At 45.0% G+C, this 14,325-nt stretch overlaps 1 long non-coding RNA gene across 1 annotated transcript; it reads right to left on the bottom strand.

Moving 5' to 3' along the window:
* Positions 1-320: 320 nt before the first annotated feature.
* Positions 321-13,395, bottom strand: LOC140104394 (uncharacterized). The gene is made up of 3 exons (XR_011850309.1): positions 13,088-13,395; positions 3,078-3,184; positions 321-1,390 (listed from the first exon to the last, which is right to left on the bottom strand). It is a non-coding gene; the product is annotated as an uncharacterized lncRNA (long non-coding RNA).
* Positions 13,396-14,325: the final 930 nt, after the last annotated feature.

Genomic DNA, 14,325 nt, shown 5'->3' with positions numbered 1-14,325 from the left:
TGTACTGCAGTGTAAAGCATGCAAGGTGAAACTATAGGAGTAGAGTCTGCTGCTATTTATATTCCAGGAGTGTCTCCAAGTGCACTGGGGACTGTCCTCACACTGCTGTGCACTTAGGTAGGTGCATTAAGCCGCTACCCAGCTCTTCCCCTGCACAGAGCACAGGAGTGTGAGTACAGTCCTGCTGCTACTTATAACACACACACAAAGGCCTGATTACACATCTCTCCAGAAACTAGACAAACACTGACTGCAGTCTCATGGTCACACCTGTTGAGAAGTTCCTTTAAAAGTCCCATATGAACTGACAGATCCCCACAGAATATTTGATACTTTATTTTACAGAAGTAATAAGCACAGCAGGGCATCTGATTGTTTTGGTCACATCAGAGCTACATCCATATTATACCCATTTATTATTTGCACTCAGGTTGCAGATCATCACTTCTCCTGTTCCCCTGCTGGTTCAGTGTCTGCAGCCGCTCTGCTGTACTGGACAGACACTGGATCGCAGTATGAATGGCATCTGCACTGAATAACAGAACATTATAAGATCTCATCTCACAGCATAGACATCACTCAGGTGTCTGGCGGCAGAATTAGGAATGCAGCTCTGAGTTTGTGACATGTATCGCTGCTGTATCTCTACAAGAAGAGTTACTTATGACATTCTTACATATCCTGTATACATACAACATCCTTGTGTCATCGCTGTAGTCTCTGCTCTTATTGAATGTGCCTGATCCTTGGTTTTATCTGGACCATGTACAATTTGATGGTGATTATATAAATAGATTATTATTATTATTTGTTACAATTGCTTTCAATCTAGACAGTTCTATGACACATTGTAGCAGAAGAGTGTGCGGAGTCCTTACTCACACTGACAATACAGATAATAGGCTTTGCTCTGGGGAGTCCATACTCGCACTGACGATACAAATAACAGGCTATGCTCTGGGGAGTCCATACTCGCACTGACGATACAAATAACAGGCTATGCTCTGCGGAGTCCATACTCACTGATGATACAGATAATAGGCTATGCTCTGCGGAGTCCATACTCACACTGATGATACAGATTATAGACTATGCTCTGCGGTTCAGCGAGGTGGAACTTAGCCACTGTGAACATCCAGCCATCAGACCTGTTCACAGAGCCAGCTAAGTCCTGCCCCCTGGACCCTGCGCCGCCGTGCGGGATCCACTGCCTGGGCCCCAGCCGTCTGGACAGACTTCACATGGACGACAGATCTGTGACTGATTGGAAATCCCTGGCAATGTGATTTTATAGATACATTTCCAAATCACTCTGCCAGGAATCCCGTAAGCCACAGCGCAATCCGGAGTGTCAACGTCAGCAGTGGAGGGGGCGACGGGAATCCGAGTCCTGCAATACAAAGAGCTTGTTATAGGGGGCTGCAGACAAACAATATCATACCATAAACTGCTCAGCCTGAGCTGCCTGGTGCATGCATACAATACCAAAATAAGTCTGGGGCTATGGTTATATATAATTGTAATATTGCGCTGTAAATAATGAAAATGATTGCAATGTCTGGCTGGGGGAACACAATGCAAGGACTACAGTGACGACTGACAGCTTCATGTCTAAGATCACAGGGACATCATCATGTATGGAAGGGCTCATCAGGCAGCTATCACTGAGGGGGTCACGCAAGGCTCTCATAGCAGAAATTAAACCCATATCCTCTCCCCTCCTCCACACATATTGTGTCCATAAACATCCAGGCGTGTAAACAAGATCAGGACATTGTGATCTGATGATCCTTAAAGGTCCTGTGCCACCTTAACAAGTCACCACTGTAGTCTTTATCTGGAGAAGCCTCTGCCATCCCTCCCTTCCTGCGGGTCCTTGCTGTGCTCCTCACACTGCTCCTTCTGTTCACTGCTCCATTGGAGCTCCGCGCATGCGCAGTATCTCTGCTATCAGTGCCGGTCTGCATGCATATAGCAGTTCTATCAGCATGGATGCTGGAGATACTGAGCATGTGCAGAGCTCCAATGGAGCAACGCACAGCAGTGTGAGGAGCGCGACGCAAACGCTCAGGTAGTGAAGGACTGATGGATGTTAGAAGGAAGGAGGCCATGGATAAGGAATATAAGATTACCACACTCCCGGTGCCTGGATCTATGAGTAATGTCCCTGGGTTATCAGGATGGATTTTGATGGGAGATTTCCTTTAAGCCCTGTATAGTGGTAGTAATGTAGAAGAACTGGTGACATAATTATTCTCCATTTTATTCCAAAAATCAGATTACCTGATGGTAGATGACTATTACTTACCTCCCCATCCCATCCCCGTGTGTCCCAAGCTTCATTTATTAATTATATCTTTGTATGGCTGCATTTCTGTAAAAAAATATGTTTATAAGATATGCAAATGAGCCTGTAGAGCTCTGCAGAGCACCATCAGGCCCCTCCCTAACATAATTACGGTGATGTCACTGGTTCTATTCACATAGTGCTGAGGCGAAAGCCGACAGCGCAGGGAATGTGAAAATCGTGCGAGAAAATAACATTCCCAGCGCGAGATGTGAATAGAGTCGTCACCGTTTCTCAGATCGGGGCTGACCCGGCGACGGGTTGTGCTTAAATTATATTATGGTGGTGCCTGATGGTGCTCTGTAGAGCACCACAAGCTCATTTGCATATCTTATAAACATTTTTTTTACAGAAATGTCGCCATACAAAGATATAACAAATGAAGCTTAGGACACACAGGGACGGGACGGGGAGGTAAGTAATAGTCATCTACCATCAGGTAAGTTCACTAGGATCGGTCCTGGAGGATATATTGCCCCATTCATTACTAGGGGTCTTACTGGATATTGTTGTTGAGCTCCGGTTGTAATATTGAAGTGGCCAAAATATTATCTATATTTTTCTGGGAGACCTACCTGTCTGGCTTCCCTACAGAGTGTTGGTGTAGTCACCTGGACGGTCCCAGTCATTGGGTTTAGAAGATGTGGGCTGGGGAGGGGCTTGCAGCCCCTGCTGGACACCACATCCCCTGCTGGACCGCCATAGCCTACACCCTACACCCCGTGCTCACCAGATACAATAGGATGTCCGTCGTAGGTGCAGATGTCGCCTCCGAGTCTTGTGAGGCATTTTTAGGATTTCCACACTCATCCTCCAGTGTGACGCATCCTCCTCCTCCTGAAACAAATGGAAATATCCGCGATTAGAAGCATAGAAACGGGTGTCAGCCAACGCCCAACAACAACACAACCAGATGAGTCACTGACTGAACCGCTTATACAACAACAGCCGCTGCACGTCAATGGCCGCCATTTATTCCCAGACAAAAAAAAAATCAATTTAAGGACCATGAGCAAATCCAAAACCCGTGAATGTTATAGAGGAGACACAGGGACAGGTACACCAAGCCCTCCACCAACAATGGTATCCGTAGGATAAGTATGGATCAGCATGGATGCTCTGACCACTCTGTGACTACACCCCCATACACAGCGAGCTGCCATGTCCTGTGTGTCCTGACACCTTTCTATCATAGCCAGCAGTGGTCAGGGGTCAGCATGGGCGCTCTGACCACTCTGTGACTACACCCCCATACACAGTGAGCTGCCATGTCCTGTGTGTCCTGACACCTTTCTATCATAGCCAGCAGTGGTCAGGGGTCAGCATGGGCGCTCTGACCCCTCTGTGACTACACCCCCCATACACAGCGAGCTGCCATGTCCTGTGTGTCCTGACACCTTTCTATCATAGCCGGCAGTGGTCAGGGGTCAGCATGGACGCTCTGACCCCTCTGTGACTACACCCCTCATACACAGCGAGCTGCCATGTCCTGTGTGTCCTGACACCTTTCTATCATAGCCAGCAGTGGTCAGGGGTCAGCATGGGGGCTCTGACACCTCTGTGACTACACCCCCCATACACAGCGAGCTGCCATGTCCTGTGTGTCCTGACACCTTTCTATCATAGCCAGCAGTGGTCAGGGGTCAGCATGGGCGCTCTGACCCCTCTACACCCCCCATACACCATGAGCTGTCACAGCTTTCTATCATTGGACATGGAGTTGGGGGGTGTTATGAGTAGTTTCTCATGGTATTGCAGGGTTATAACTGAAGACTCATCACCCAATATCCACAATATAACATTGTTAAATATGTGACTGGTTGCCATCGACGGCATCACTTATTTTACTTTTTGTAACTTTTCTGAAACTTTGTTACTTTGTGAACTCTCCACTACCATGAGTTATGCATTGCATCCTGGGAAGAGCATCTGCTCCCCTGTGACCGCGCCCTGGGCTCTTCTGAAGCTTCATTAAGCCGCGTTCTGCTCAGCCACAAGGAAGCGTAAACATCGCTGCAGCCATTATGTGCAAATTATTCTCATAAATTGGTGCGATGAAAAAAAATAGTAGAGTTGTCTCGCTCCTTTGATGTGGAGTGTGATGTTTGGGTGTTGTCTCGCTTTGATGTGTGTAGTATCTATGTCTATGTAGACGTCGTCTCCTCTGTGGCTCAGTCTCATCGTGGAGGTTTGTTTATATCGCCCACGTTTGTGGAGGTGTTAGCAGTGGCGTAACAATAGCCGTAGCAGCCGTAGCGGTTGCTACGGGGCCCGTGCTGCTAGGGGGCCCGGGATGGACGTGAACCGTGTTGTCCCCCCCCCCCCCCCCCCCGACAGTCGGCAACAAATCCTCCCCGCCGACGTGCCCCTGCCCGTCTGCCGGCACATCCTGCCACCTACCCACCAGCAAGTCTTCCCGCCCACCAGCATTCTTTCTGTCCGCCCGCCTCTACGATCCCCTTCCTGCCCACCTGCATGTCTGCCCGCCTGCCACCATTTCCTGCCGCCCACCTGCCTCCACATTCTCCTATTCAACCACCCGCCTCCACGATCCCCTGCCCGCCTCCACGATCACCTTCCCGCCTCCACGATTACCTGCCCGCCTCCACGATCGCCTGCCCGCCCACCGGTATGTCTTCTCGACCCCCTTCACGTCCCCCTGCCCGACCACCAGCATGTTCCCCCACCCCGCCGGCACATTTCCCTACCTGCCTGTCGGTGCGTCCTTCCGGCCGGCTCTATCAGACGCCCGCCGTCGCGTCTCCCTACTCGCCCACCGCCCGACTACAGCCATGTGGCCTGCCCCTGCCTCACCCCCGCTCACCCCTGGCAGGACTTCAACGCCCGCCAGGACCATAAAGTAAGTTAATAATTTTATCTGTGTATACATGCCTATGTGTGTGTATTGGCATATGTATATATATATATATATATATATATATATATATATATATATGCATATGTATGTATATATATGCATATGTATGTATATATAGGCATATGTATGTATATATAGGCATATGTATGTATATATAGGCATATGTATGTATACATATATATATATATAGGCATATGCATATATACACACACACATACATAGGCATATATATATATATATATATATATATATATATATATATACACACACACACACACACACACACACACACACGCATATATATATACACACACACAGGCATATATATATATATATATATATATATATATATATATATATATATATGCATATATACACACATACATAGGCATATGCATATATACACACACACATACATAGGCATATATATATATACACACACATACATAGGCATATATATATATACACACACATACATAGGCATATATATATATACACACACACACACACACATAGGCATATATATATACACACACACATAGGCATATATATATATATATATATATATATATATTATATATATATATATATACACATACATAGGCATATGCATATATACACACACATAGGTGTATATATATATATATATATATATATATATATATATATACCTATGTGTGTGTATATATGCATATGCCTATGTATGTGTGTGTGTGTATATATATATATATATATATATATATATATATATATATATATGCCTATGTGTGTGTAAATATGCATATGCTGTATGTGTGTATCTGCTGTATGAGTATGTATATTCTGTATGAGTGTATATGGTGTGTATGTATATATGTGTATATTTTCAGTATGAATGTGTATTTATGCTGTATGTATACACAGTACATGTGTATATGCTGTATATACTGTATGTATATTTATGCTGTATGTATACACAGTACATGTGTATATGCTGTATATTCTGTATGTGTATTTATGCTGTATGTGTATATATGCTGTATGTATATATGTGTAGATGCTGTATATACTGTATGTGTATTTATGCTGTATGTGTACGCAGTACATGTTTATATACTGTGTATACTGTATGTATATATATGATGTATATATAATATATATGTATGTATATAACGTGTATGCACTATACGGTATGTGTGCAAATTGCATGTGTATGCATGGTATGTGTGTGTATATACTGTATGAGTTTGTATAACCTGTATGTATTAGTGTATAAATGTAGGTGCATAAATGTGTGTGTATACGAGTATATAAAAGTGAGTGAATGAATTTAGAACTTTACCTGTGTGTATATAATATAAATATGTGTACATGAGTGCATGAGATCAAAATATGTTCGATCGTATAAACGTGTCCGTACCAATATGTATATTTTTTTTGTTTAAGAGGAGGGGGGGGGCCCATGCAGAAATCTGCTATGGGGCCCAAGCTCTCCTAGTTACGCCCCTGGGTGTTAGGACCCATAGCTGGAAGACATTGTGGGGTCCTTATTGCTCCCTCTCTTGGTGATAGAGGGGCTTCTACTGAGCTTCAACACAGGGGATCAGGTCCCTCATCTGAAGGTTCCCATAAGATCTGCATGACCTCATAAATCAGAGGGTGATGGGGTGAAGGCTGGCTGGTGTCCTATGTATGAGGAGGGGGCCCCTAGCGCCATTGCCTTATAAATTCATGCTAGTATTATATATGGTACATAGTAGGTGGGGAGCAAATGTCATCTTCCTGGAGATGTTACTTAAGAACCAGAGTGGTGTGCAAAGAAGTCCATATCATAAATTCATATAAAAACAATCTCAAATTTATTAGAAAAACACCAATAAAAACACTTAAAATTGCACGTGAACAGATGCGTGCCAAAATAAGGGACTGGTTACAATACAATACAGGGGGATAGGGTGGAGGGGAATTTCTACTGGTTGTATTGTAACCAGTCCCTTATTTTGGCACGTATCTGTTCATGTGCAATTTTAAGTGTTTTTCTAATAAATTTGAGATTGTTTTAATATGAATTTATGATATGGACTTCTTTGCCCACCACTCTGGTTCTTATGTAATATTGATGGACCTAAATAGTTGAGCCTATTTTGGTGCATAAAAAAATCTTCCTGGAGAAGCGTCTCCTGATCCAGCGAGGAAATACAAGCTGCCGTAAAGTAATGTGGACCCAAACATAGAGATATAGGACATGACTGTAGACCCAAACCTGATTTGGGGGGACAGGACAGGGACGCGCCGACACCTGGGGGGACAGGACAGGGACGCGCCGACACCTGGGGGGACAGGACAGGGACGCGCCGACACCTGGGGGGACAGGACAGGGACGCGCCGACACCTGGGGGGACAGGACAGGGACGCGCCGACACTTGCTACACAGCAGTAACATTTGCCCAGTTGCCACAACAAATACCAAGACGGGCACATTTATTCTTTTACACTTGGTACTGCCCCCGCTAACCACCACCAAATGTTTTACCCGCAGACACTTTACACTACATCCTTTGCATCATTCTGCTGTGGCCTTTACATGGGATTGGAGGTCAGGACACATGGGCGTACGGTGCCCCCTCCCCCACGCGCCCAGACAGACGCGCTGTGTACTTGGCAGCTGTTGCGCTGGATGGAAATGTTTAGGTGGTTTGGAGAAAAAAAAAGAATTACAGAAGATTTTATGGCTCCTGTTTTCGCTTAGTTCAGGGGAAAAAACAAGAGTCGAGCGGAGGAGAGATGAGCGGCGCTATCTTATCCAGCGGCAGACATGGCGTCACTACCACATGAGAGGCATTGTCACCGCCATAGCGGCTGGATATGTGCCATGTGCTGCTCTTAGAACATGCACATGTACACACAGTAACACATAGACACATGTACACACATATATAGAGGGTGATATACACGGACACATATACTCCCTGTGACTCCCCAATATATACACTACATCCAAAATAATAACAGTTCCATCCATCACAGCCACTGCTGTAAATCTTCTGCATAAACTTAAATTTTGCCACCACTACACTCACCACTAGGGGGAGCTCCTTATTTACAGATTATACAGTTACCACTAGGGGGAGATCACTACATACAGATTATACCGCCACCACTAGGAGGGAGCTCACTACATACAGATTATACACCACCACTAGGGGGAGATCACTACATACAGATTACACACCACCACTAGAGGGAGCTCACTACATACAGATTATACAGCCACCACTAGGGGGAGCTCACTACATACACATTATACACCACCACTAGGGGGAGATCACTACATACAGATTACACACCACCACTAGAGGGAGCTCACTACATACAGATTATACAGCCACCACTAGGGGGGAGCTCACTACATACAGATTATACAGCCATCACTAGGGGGAGCTCACTACATACGGATTATACAGCCATCACTAGGGGGAGCTCACTACATACGGATTATACAGCCATCACTAGGGGGAGCTCACTACATACGGATTATACAGCCATCACTAGGGGGAGCTCACTACATACGGATTATACAGCCATCACTAGGGGGAGCTCACTACATACATATTATACACCACCACTAGGGGGAGCTCACTACATACAGATTATACACCACCACTAGGAGGAGATCACTACATACAGACTATACACTACCACTAGGGGGGGCTCACTACATACAGATTATACAGCCACCACTAGGGGGAGCTCACTACATACACATTATACACCACCACTAGGAGGAGCTCACTACATACAGATTATACACCACCACTAGGAGGAGCTCACTACATACAGATTATACAGCTACCACTAGGGGGAGATCACTACATACAGATTATACACCCCCACTAGGAGGAGCTCACTACATACAGATTATACAGCTACCACTAGGGGGAGATCACTACATACAGATTATACACCCCCACTAGGGGAATTTACGGCACATTTTGCCGTTATAGAAGTCGGATGAGATAGACTTCCCTCGTTATGTAACTGGATGTCTCTGCAAATGATTTGGATCTCCTTCAGATATAAATAACAACGTATTAAGAAATCCATTAGTGCCTTTTGTGGTCACTTGAACATATTACAAATGGCCTTTATGTTATCAGACATTCATGTAGCGGTCTGCTCCTATAGCTGGAGCTCTGTAGGGGGTTATTTTATGTACTTTATCCTAAAACATAAAAACCAAAATCACAAAAAAGGTTCTCTTCTTACTAAAAATTGTAAACCCATTGCTACCTGCAGAATACACACCGCCGCCGTATCGTGACCCATCTGTATTGGGAACAGATATAAAAGTTAAATTGTTCCCGGCCTCCAGTTTTCCTAATCTCCAGAATGTCCATTTGGTCAAGGAGCTGATTAGGTGTCGGATTCGTGAGTCTGGGAAATCTCGGAAGGAGATGCGGATCTGCCGGCCAGGACTGAGGAGTCATCTGATCTGATGACATAAAGGGGGCATCCGAGGAAAGCGTCTGTGCGACGGGAAATGACTCTGCCCTGTCTGCCCAGGATGTAATAGAAACCTCCCGGGGCCTGGAGACTCATTCATACAGACACAGCCTGAGAGCGGGACTGGCCGGGCATGCTGGTTGTTGTAGTTCCACAGCAGCTGGAGAGTTCTCCACGTCTCTTACTTGTATTTGTTTATACTGCTGTTTCCTGCGGAGCAGATCCCACAGTGACTCATAGTCACAGGGGAGACTGCGCCCTATAAACTGGGGGGCGACACTGCGCCCTATAAACTGGGGGGCGACACTGCGCCCTATAAACTGGGGGGCGACACTGCGCCCTATAAACTGGGGGGCGACACTGCGCCCTATAAACTGGGGGGGGGGGCGACACTGCGCCCTATAAACTGGGGGGGGGGGCGACACTGCGCCCTATAAACTGGGGGGGGGGCGACACTGCGCCCTATAAACTGGGGGGGGGGCGACACTGCGCCCTATAAACTGGGGGGGGGGCGACACTGCGCCCTATAAACTGGGGGGGGGGGGGCGACACTGCGCCCTATAAACTGGGGGGGGGGGCGACACTGCGCCCTATAAACTGGGGGGGGGGGCGACACTGCGCCCTAATTATATAGATAGATAATGGAGAACAACAGCGCAAGAAACTTTGAGACGCCACATAGTAATAATAATAATTATACCAAACATAACAGTGTGATAATGTAATAGAACAATATAACAGACCTATAATACACACGTGATAGATAACACACAGAATAACATATAATAATCTACTAGACATAATAGACACACACATTACAATATAACAGACCTATAATACACCTGTGATAAACAACGATATAATAGACACACACACATAACAACATGATACTAGACAGACAAGACATAAAACAAGTACAATAGAAATCTAACAGTCCTATAATAGCCACAGCAATGAGACACATATAATAGTATAACAAAAGACATACAATAGACAGAACAGTATAAAAGTTATATAACAGACAGTAGTGTAATAACACATATATAATATACTTCACAGTATAATTCGGATACCTGCACTGGAACGTTGCTTTTGTCCATGCGTTGTACATTGATGTATAACAGACAGACACAAGTCTCTGGGCTCATACACACGGCAGGAGCTTCCACTGATCCGTGTGAGAGGCTCAAGTCCAAACTGCAGAACTCAGATCAAGTCCATGGTTACTGCTCGGGTAGTGTTCACACTCTGATAACACCCAGACCGCAAATCTGTTGTTTGTGACCAGAGTGTTGCAGGTTTATGTGCATGTAGCCGGACAGACACATATTATATATATAATATAATATAGACACAAGACTAGAATACTAGACCTCTGATGGAACAGACATAACAATATAACAGACACAATGACAGACGTATAATAGACCCGATCACCGGGATCAGTAACACTTCCCCTCCTCACATCCTAATGTCTGAAAATAGGAAAATAGTTTCCGGAAACAAACACAGAAAATACATGTATACAGTCAGTCCCCGGGTTATGTACAGGAGAGGTTCTTTAGGTTTGTACTTAAGTAGAATTTGTATGTAAGTCGGAACTGATATATTTTATAATAAAACATAAAAACAAATTTTTGTCCCAATGACAATTAGATTTTCACTTTTTTTTGCTGTAATGGGACCAAGGATTATCCATAAAGCTTCATTACAGACACCTTACAGCTGATCATTGCAGCCTGGGACTATAGGAACATCCAGAGACTTCACCAGAGGTCACAGTGGGCAGAGGGGTCCGTCTGTAATTAGGGGTCATCTGTAAGTCCGGTGTCCTTAAAGGGATTGTCCCATTTCAGCAAATTAATATTATTGTTTGTATTATAAAAAAGTTATACAATTTTCCAAAATACTTTCTGTATCAATTTCTTACAGTTTTCTAGATCTCTGCTTGCTGTTGTTCTATAGGAAGCTTCTATGTTTACTTTCAGTGGATAGAAATCTGTCCATGGTCACACAGGCGCACGGCTCGTTATATCACACAGCTCTGATTATTTTCTGTGATACTAACGAGCCGTGCACCTGTGTGATCATGGACAGATTTCTATCCATTGGAAGTAAGCAATGAAGCTTTGTATAGAATGACAGCAAGCAGAGATCTAGAAAACCGTAAGAAATTGATACAGAAAGTATTTTGGAAAGTTGTATAACTTTTTATAATACAAAACAATAACATTAATTTGCTGAAATGGGAACACCCCTTTAAGTCGGGGACCGTCTCTACAAGCGTCATACACATGCACATGTATCATACAGGTATACAAGAATAACCCACATACTGACACACACATATATACCAGCGGGAGATATCACCTTCATACATACATATATCTCCACTGACGTACAGGATCACACAGAGATTATATATATATATATATATATACACACACACACACGCACATATAAACACTCATTGGTGTGTACACAAAATCTGCATACAAAATCTTCTATCATCTGAACAGCCTTTGTGCCTCGCACTCTTGGCCTATTATAACACTCAGGTCCATCCATAGACCCTGCTCACCCCACAAAATCCATGCACCCTTCTCCCTTCAATCCCACTCATTAATGAGCTCCATTATCCAGCGAGCCGCACATGTCAGCGTCATCTTGGTCTTGTGGTCCTCATGTGTTACAGAACCCTGTGCCCAGGATACAGCAGGCATCAGATCCGGAGCACCTAAGGGTGCGTCCAGTGCCCACCACCATCACCATGGTCCAACTGGTCGTAGCACCTAAAACAGCTGAGGTCTGATTGGTGCAAGTGTAACAAGAACAAGTTGCAACAATGTAACAAGTTGCGTCTGATGTTCTTTACATTTTTATACTACAGATTGGCGCAGATCTGGAGGTACTGAGACGAATCAGCACCTCTGCCCCTTATTACACTACAGATTGGCGCAGATCTGGGGGTACAGAGACGAATCAGCACCACTAAGGATTAAGCTTTACAATAGTTGCATAAATAGCGCCTCCGATTCTTCATGGTTGAAAAAAAAAAGTGGTGGAATTATCTGAGAATTCAGAACCTTCCATAAACGTGATTCCTCCCGTTCCCAAACTTAATCCCATCACGTTCTGTCCAGGCTTGTCCCAAAAGCGTAAACATAGTTTTCCCACATCGCCTGCGGCCATTGACGATTTGTATACCACAAACTGGGGCAAACCGCGCAATTCTTTACAGTAAAAAGTCAAAAACTATTACAAAACAAACAATTTGCCGAATTTGTATATAAAAAACATCCATCTTTTAGGTTTTTTTGTGAATCACTGATATTTCACCATGAAACGAGCAGAAGTCATAGACTTATCCGTGTACTTACACAGCGTGGAGGCGTCCGACTCTAATATATCCGAGAGGAATCAATAAACTCCGGGAAATAAGGTGGAGAAGAGATTAGGGATAAGGAGGCAGCGGGAGCCTCGTGAGCAGAGGAGAAGAAGTTACAAGAACTTAGCTTGGAGTAAAAGGTAAAGACCTGAATGAGGAGACAAAGAGCCAGTGAGAGGAGGCGAGGGGAAAGCGGAAACTACTCTGTGCCGAGCATTGGTTTAGGTTATGAAGAAGTGAATGGGAAGGAACAGCCCCGGCTCTGCTTCATCCAACCAGCAGCCAGCGCAGCAGCCCACAGCCCGTCACTCGCTGACAGGCACCAGAAGCACGCTATTCTTTATAGATTTAGAATTAGAGACACACCCAGGACTGGGGAGGTGGGGGGCAGACTGAGGGGTAGCCTCTGGGTGTCTGCGAGGCTGAGCCTCTAAGTAACCTCGTGTCTCACCTGTGCATAGACAAAGAGACACATCACATGCAGGACAAGTCCTGGGGATGAGCCCCTCTGCAGGTGTGCGCTGCTGGGGCTGCAATGAAACAGCACAGAAACACAATGGGGCACATATACTAAGGGCCGAGCGCCAGTTTTCTGTCGCATTTTGCACATTCTTTTAGGGTGCGTTCACACGTTGCGCTTTGGTTGCGTTTTCATTGCGTTTTAAAACGCATTACAACGGCTGAGGAGAGGTGATTTGCCTAATTACATTACTGTTAACATTTGCGTTTACAAATCGCATTGTGTTAACAAATGTTAACAGTAATGTAATTAGGCAAATTACCTCTCCTCAGCTGTAATGCATTTTAAAACGCATCCAAAGCGCAACGTGTGAACGCGCCCTTAGGTGCAAACTTCTTGCACACGTATTTAAGAAGAAGAAGTGTCCATACCACATATGTGTCGCATGTGACCCTTTTGTGTCACGGCTGCACTATTCTTCATGTGACACGAATTTCTGCACTGAAGGGGGCGTTCCAGCGTTGGACCTTGCGCCAGATTTATCAAGCAAAGTCCGACTGAAGTGTGTTGCACGCCACATGCTAAAGGTGCACCATAAAAAAAACTGGTGCATTCTGTCAGGGCAGTGCAGGGGACGCAAGATTTATGGAGAACGCCCCCCCCCCCCCAAACATGAATCTGGCGCCCCCTGCACTATACACAGGTAACTGCATATAGTACACACTGCACTACTCTTAGTAAATGTGTCCCAATGGCCCAGATTTATTATT

This window comes from Engystomops pustulosus, chromosome 10 (genome assembly GCF_040894005.1).
Source record: "Engystomops pustulosus chromosome 10, aEngPut4.maternal, whole genome shotgun sequence".
NCBI classification, from domain to species: domain Eukaryota; kingdom Metazoa; phylum Chordata; class Amphibia; order Anura; family Leptodactylidae; genus Engystomops; species Engystomops pustulosus.
This window is presented reverse-complemented; position numbering and strand designations above follow the sequence as displayed.